The following is a 7,312-nucleotide window of genomic DNA, read 5'->3' as shown; positions in this document are numbered from 1 at the left end:
GCCTCCAAAGGTGCTGCTTCCAAAAAGTTCTTCTGCCTCTCTCTTTGCTTGTGTCTCTCTAAATTTACGTCACCAGCTCCTCCCAGTTCAGCCCTCTATTTTCACGTCAACAAGTCCATCCCACAAGTGGGATTCACAAGCTCTGGGTTTTAACACAATCAATCCAAGCCAATACAGGGGTATCTTTATATTCCATTACTATTACAGAGGAACTGATATGCCTCAAACCTGTCAGGGAGTTAGAAGGATATCTGCCCCAAGCATGTCAAGACCTGGCAGAATGTGTGGGTGAGAATAACATGTGCCATTAGCCATGAAGGATACTGAATCAGGTGCTGTGGAGGCTTTAGAGTTTGGTCAGACATCAAAGATCTAAGTTAATCCACTGCATGCTGGGCCATCATCAGTTGTCCTGACTTTTGTCTTGCCCCTGGACTTTGATGACTCTGGAAGAGAGAGTGAACCTCCTGACCTTGTGCAACTCTGCCTCATTTAAATCCAATTCTTGCAGAAGTCAACACATCACATATGATGTCCTGTGGTCCTCTTCAAAAAATGGAGGACAAACAACATCTTGGATTAGGGGAAGAATAACCAAATTATCAATTTTGTTCATAGAGAGTAATGTCACTATCCTTCTAGTAATCCTTGACTCTTCACTCTTTCCCAACCTCTATACCCAAGTAGTTTCCAGATTCTTTAATTTTTATTTTTGTAGCATTTCTTCTATGCCCCTATATTTCTACACTTTTCTACACTTCTATACTCCCTCTTCTCCCTTTTGACACTGCTACCATCCTGGAGCAGCTGGATAATTTCAGTTGCTTCTTGGTTTCTCTCATTTCCTCAACGAAGGTGATCTTTCCAAAGTGCGGGTCTGACCATATCATTCTTTTATTCAATCAATTTCAGTGACCACCTATTACTCCTAGCATTAAATATAAATTCCTGATTTTTAAAGCCTTTTAAAAACTGACTCCTTCAGGGGATGGCTAGGTGGTGCAGTGAATAGAGCACAGGTCCTGGAATGAGAAGGACCTGAGTTCAAATATGGTCTCAGACATTTAACACAAAAATAGCTGTGTGACCTTGGGCAAGTCACTTAACTCCAGTTGCCCTAACTTTCTCCCTCCAAAAACAAAACCTGACTCCTTTTTGCCTTTCTAGGTTTTTTTTTTCAGATTATTCCCTAAAATACTCTATGCTGAAGTCCAATAGGTACTTCCCCTGTCCCTCAAATATGCTCTAGATGAAGCCTGCACAACATATAGTCTGCAGGTTACTTGAAGCCTGCAAAAGTATTTCAGGTAGCCTGAGAAAAATGCAGAGTATAAAAGAGAAAGTGAAGATGTAATGAGTACTTTGTGCCCCACTTAACCTGCCTTCCCCTAGTCACTATTGTGCCCACAATGTAACTTGGTGAGTGGGTTGGCACTGAGCACTTTCTCCTGTTTGTCTTGTGACCCACAGCAACCAGCCATCTTCAGTCTGTGCCTAGTCTGAGAAGACCGAGAGTTGTGTCTTTTCACCCCATTGTTTTTAATCATTATTGGTGTTGAACAGGGACAATATGAGTGCAGTTTTAAGTAATAAGTTTAGTTAATTGATATTAATTGAAATCCCCCTTTTAAAATATAGTTTATTTGCGAAAGAGTTTGAAGACTAATTATATCTTTACTTGGAAAGTGAACTGCTAAAAACCTGTGACTGGAAGATGTTTAGCCTATTTTAATTTTGGCCCCTACCTACTGCCAAGTCATGCAGGTCTGCTCTAGATTGTCTGGTCTTTACCCTTCCCTCCCCAATTTGACTTTTGAATTCTCATATATCTATAAATCCCAATTTAAATGTCACTTCCTCCTGCTATTCTTTTACCTTACCTACTTGTAAAAATTCTCTTAGATTTTATATAGCATTTCTTCTCATTTTAAATATACTTATTATGTAATATTATATGTTACAATTACTTGTGTTTATAAATTATACCCCTAATAAAAAGGTCCAAAAGGGCTGGGACCCCTGCCTTATCTACATTAATTTTTTTTCACAGGTACTGGGGTATATGATCCACTGGAAAAGTTGAAAGGGGTATGGGAGAAAATATGGGAGAGAGCAGATTGGAGGAGCGGATATCCTGTGGGACTACCATTCTGGGGCGGTGGGTAGGGGAAAAATGGGGAGAAAATTTGTAACTCAAAATCTGGCAGAAATGAATGATGTAAATCAGAAGTTAAAAAAGCATTTGAAAAATAAATTTAAAAAAATTTAGTACATAGTCTGTTGATTGGTCATTACAGATTCTTAATTGCATTATCTTCTTGAAATCCTTAGTGGATCTAACTAAACATTTCTGTCTACATAGTATGTATCTATGGATTTATTATGCATATGTAATACATACATATGTATTGTGCATTTTCCCCTCATCTTTTACTTTCCAACTGTTTTCCACAAGTTGGAGCAGAATGCTATTTTAGTTTCCTTCCACATTGAGAAATTTATTCATCATTGGCCTCAGGTTCTGCCCTAAGTAGATTTTGTAGGGTCAAGAATATTTAGGTGTTAAAAATCAATCCTGACAGCTTTGACATTTCCTAAGTAGAGACCCACACTGCAGAAAGAAACCTACATAGATACTATATAGGTAAAGATATTAATATTTCCATAAATCTAAGAAAGATTATATCTTATTTTATAGTAAGTGGAGATATTTCTTTGTTCCTTATTATTATTCATTCATTTATCAAACATTTATCAAATGTACTAGGTAATTGTGGGGCTAAAGCCTTGGCGTGGGGCTGGGCTCAGCTCCCAGAGCACTGTGCTGGCCGATTCCTGTTGGCCTGCGGGGCTATCCTTAGCGGGAGGTTAGCTTTTCTGTGTCATTTTGTGGGTTCTGCAGCTCCAAAGTTTGTTTAGAGTCCCCTTTTTACATGGATTGGGGAAGGTGGAAGCCAGAGCAGTGGGGAGGTCCTGCTTCTACTCTGCCATCCTGGCTCTGCCCCCCAGACTATGTACTAAATTTAGAAGAAAATATTAATATTAAAACATCCTTAAAAATCTCAATATTTCTTAGAGAAATATTACAAAAGAAATTAAATTAAACCAATGTTGGAGAAAAAAGAATCCTCTGGAATTCCAAGATAGCATGTAAAAATAAGGTGTTTCAAAATAAGTTAAAAAAATGAGCAGAATAGTTTCAGAAAAAACTAGAAAGACAGATATGAACTGATGCAAAGTGAAGAGAGCAGAATTATAACATCATTGCACACAGTAAATAATACAGATTTTGTAATGATGATCAACTATGAAAGACTTAGCTACTTTGATCAAGACAAATGATGAAAAATGTTATCTACCTTCAGAGAGAGAACTGATGAACTCTGAATGCAGACCAATGTATGCTTTTTAAAATTTCCTTTATTTTTTATTTTTGTGTATTTTTTCTGACTTTCCAGTAAGGCACGGTGGACCTCTATGCCCCAGTGTCTGTAGATCTTATTTCCCAGTTACATGTAAAATAATATTAATAATAGTATATATTTTAAACATTTGATTTTAAAACTTTGAATTACAGATTCATTCCCTTCCTCCCTTGTCACCCACCATAACTGGGAAGATAAGCAATTCAGTATAGGTTGTACATGTGTAGCCATGCAAAACAATTTGATAGTGGATATATTGCAAAAGACTGATGATATTTCCTTCCCTCCTGTCCTACCTCCCACTTCTTCTATTCTCTATTTTGATCCTGTCCCTTTTCAAAAGTGGGTACTTCTAACTTCCCTCCACCCCAGCCTGCCCTCCCTTCCACCATCCCCACCTCTCATCCCCTTCTATCCTACTCTCCTGTAGGGTGAGATACACTATTTAGTGTATATGTCATTCCTTCTTTAAGATAAATTCAATGAGAATAAGGATGACCAATTCCCTTTTCTCTATCGATTCTTCCCCTCCATTGTAACCATTTTCCCTTGCCTCTTCTATGAGATAATTTACTCATTTTGTCTCTCCCCATCTCCTCTCATATTCCTGTGACCTCTTAATTTCGCATTTAAAGTACCATCCCTTCCTATTAAATTGGTTCTTTGCCCTCTATCTATGTATACCTGTACATATATATACATATATATATACACACACATTCACATATGTATTCATATGCCCATATACCCTCCTATATAGACATATATATGTGTGTGTGTGTGTGTATACACACATATACTTTTCTATTCCCTTCAACTATTCTCATACTGAGAAAAGTTTCATAAGTTTTAGTTGTCATTTTTCCATGTAGAAATGTAAATAGTTCAACTTTGATAAGTTCCTTATGATTTCTTTTCCCTGTTTACCTTCTCAAACTTCTCTTGCTTCTTGTATCTGATGTCAAATTTTACTCTGATTTTTTCATCAAGAATGCTTGAAAGTCCTCTGTTCCACTGAATAGTCACATATTCTCCTGAAACATGATACTCAGTTTTGCTGGGTAGATGATTCTTGCTTTAAATCCCAGCTCCTTTGACCTCTGGAATATCATATTCCAAGCCCTTTGATCTCTCAGTGTATAAGCTGCCAGATCCTGTGTTATCCTGATTGTATTTCCACATATTCAAATTGCTTCTTCCTGGCTGTTTGTAATATTTTCTCCTTGATCTGGGAATTCTTGAACCTGGCTATAATATTCCTAAGAGTTTTCTTTTTGGGATCTTTTTCAGGAGGTGATTGGTGGATTCTTTCAACCTCTATTTTGCCCTCTGGTTCTAAAACATCAGGGCAATTTGAAAATTTCTTTTTTTTAAGCAATCAGGGTTAAGTAACTTGCTCAAGGTTACACAGCCAGTTATTTCTGGGTGTGGTGCTGAGTGTCTGAGGCCGGGATTCGATCTCCAGGTTGTCCTGACACTGGAGCCGGTGCTCTTACTCGCTGTGCTACCTGGCCGCCCCTTGAAAATTTCTTGAAGGATGATTTCAAGGTTCTTTTTTTTGATCATGGCTTTCAGGTAGTCCAATAATTTTTAAATTATCTCTCCTGGATCTATTTTCCAGGTAAGTGGTTTTCCCAGTGAGATATTTCACATTGCCTTCTATTTTTTTTTTCATTTGTTTGGATCTATTTAATAGTATCTTGATTTCTCATAAAGTCACTAGCTTCCATTTGCTCCAGTCTAATTCTGAAGCAATGATTCTCTTCAGTGAGCTTTTGAAATTCTTTTTCCATCTGGCAAATTTGGCTTTTTAAGGCATTCTTCTCCTCATTGCCTTTTTGAGCCTCTTTTGCCATTTAAGTTAGTCTATTTTGTAAGGTGTTGTTTTCTTCAGTCAGGTTGTTGACTCTCATTTCATAATTTTCTTGCATTTTTCTCATTTCTCTTCTCAATTTTTTCTCCACTTCTCTTATTTGATTTTCAAAATCCTTCTTAAGGTCCTCTATGGTCTATAACCAGCTTGTATTTTTCTTCGAAGCTTTTGGTGCAGGAGTTCTGACTTTGTTGTCTTCCTCCTGTTCCATGCTTTGATTCTTTTTGTCCCCAAAATAGGAGTCTAAAGTTGGGTTTCTTTGTTTACTTTGCTTCCCTCATTTGCTCATGTTGCCACTCAATTACTTGATTTTAGGAATTTTTTGCCACAGTAGGACTCTGCTACCAGACAAGGGAGCTTTGTCCCAAATGCTGGGGTTTTCTCAGCTGCCGAAGGTATTAGTTGGGTGCCCTCTCTGAAGCCTGCACATGCTCTGGCAAGCTGGTTGCACACCTCAGAACCTCCACCCTGGCCAGTAATCCATATCCAAGCAGGTTAAAGCAAGAGCAAGCACCCCTCAGTCCAGTCACTTGGTCCCCCTACAATCTGCAGACCAGGAGCTGAAGTTTCCAAGTGGCTGCCTCTGCATGGCTGCTGTGCCTCAGCAGCTTCTCGCCCTTGGGGGCAGAAGCCAAGGGCACTCCTAACTACTGGATCCCGAAGTTCACACTGCACTGACCTCTCACTGTGTCCTTAGCATCTATGCATTGGTAATTCTGGAAACTGCCACAGCTTCTGGTGATCTGAAGTCCCTCTAGGAGATGGCTGGTCAGGCCCAACCTGGGGCTAAACCTCAGGCTCATGCAGGGCTGGGGGCAGCTCCCATAGTGCTGCACTGACTGCTTGCTGCCTGCCCTATGGGCTATCCTCAGTGTGAGGTTAGCTTCTTTGTGTCATTTTGTGGGTTCTGTATCTCCAAAGTTTCTTCAGAGTCACCTTTTACATAAATTGGAGGAGGTGAGAATCAGAGCCCCAAGGAAGTCCTGTTTCTACTCTGCCATCTTGACTCCACCTCCTTCAATTCTGAGTAATTCTTTTAAAATCAAAATTGCAAAATTAGAAGAACATTCCAATGAGGAAAACAGCTGCTTAAAAAGAAAAATGTATGATATGGAAAATAAGCTCCAAAAACTAACCAAGGAAAATAATTTGCTAAAAACTAGAATCGATCAAATTGAAGCAAGTAACTCTATGAGAAACCAAGAATGAGTCAAACAAAACACCAAGAATGAAAATTTAGAAAAAGAAGTAAAATATCTCAATGGAAAAATAACTGACCTGGAAAATGGATCCAGAAGAGATAATCTAAGAAACATAGTCCAACCAGAATATCATGATGGAAAAATGAGCCTGGACAACATCTTCCAAGAGCTCATCGAGGAAAACAGCCCTGAGGTACTAGAACCAGAGGGTAAAATAGAAATCGAGGCAATCCACTTGACACCTCCTGAAAGAAAACCCAAATTGAAAAGTCCATGAAGTGGTGTGGCCAAACTCCAGAACTACCAGGTAAATGAGAAAATACTACAAGCAGTCAGAAAGAAACAATTTAAATATCGTGGAACCACAGTGAAGATTGCACAGTATCTGTCAGCCTCTACACTGAAAGATAAGAGGAAGTGGAATATAATTTTTCACATGGCAAAAGAGCTTAGGCTACAACCAAGGATCAGCTACCCAGCAAAACTGAACATATTCTTCCAGGCAAGGAAATGGTCATTCAAGGATATAATGGATTTCCAGACCTTCCTGATGAAAAAGCCAGGAAAATTCAACCTGCAACTATGAGACACAAGAGAGACATAGAAAGGTAAACAAGGAAAACACACACACACACACACACACACACACACACACACTGTTATTTAATAAGAGAAAACTGTTTATAGGCAAATAGAGGGTATGGGTATAAATTACAAAACTGATGATAAAAGAAAAACTTATTAAGGGCTTCAGAGGGACTGCAATGGAAGAAGAGGAAAAATTAAGTGGAAATTATGCCACACAAAGAGGC

This window comes from Petaurus breviceps, unplaced genomic scaffold, assembly GCF_028583685.1.
Source record: "Petaurus breviceps papuanus isolate PSGF00001 unplaced genomic scaffold, PetGlider_PUasm1.0 90822, whole genome shotgun sequence".
Lineage (NCBI taxonomy): Eukaryota > Metazoa > Chordata > Mammalia > Diprotodontia > Petauridae > Petaurus > Petaurus breviceps.
Note: the sequence above shows the minus strand (reverse complement) of the source record.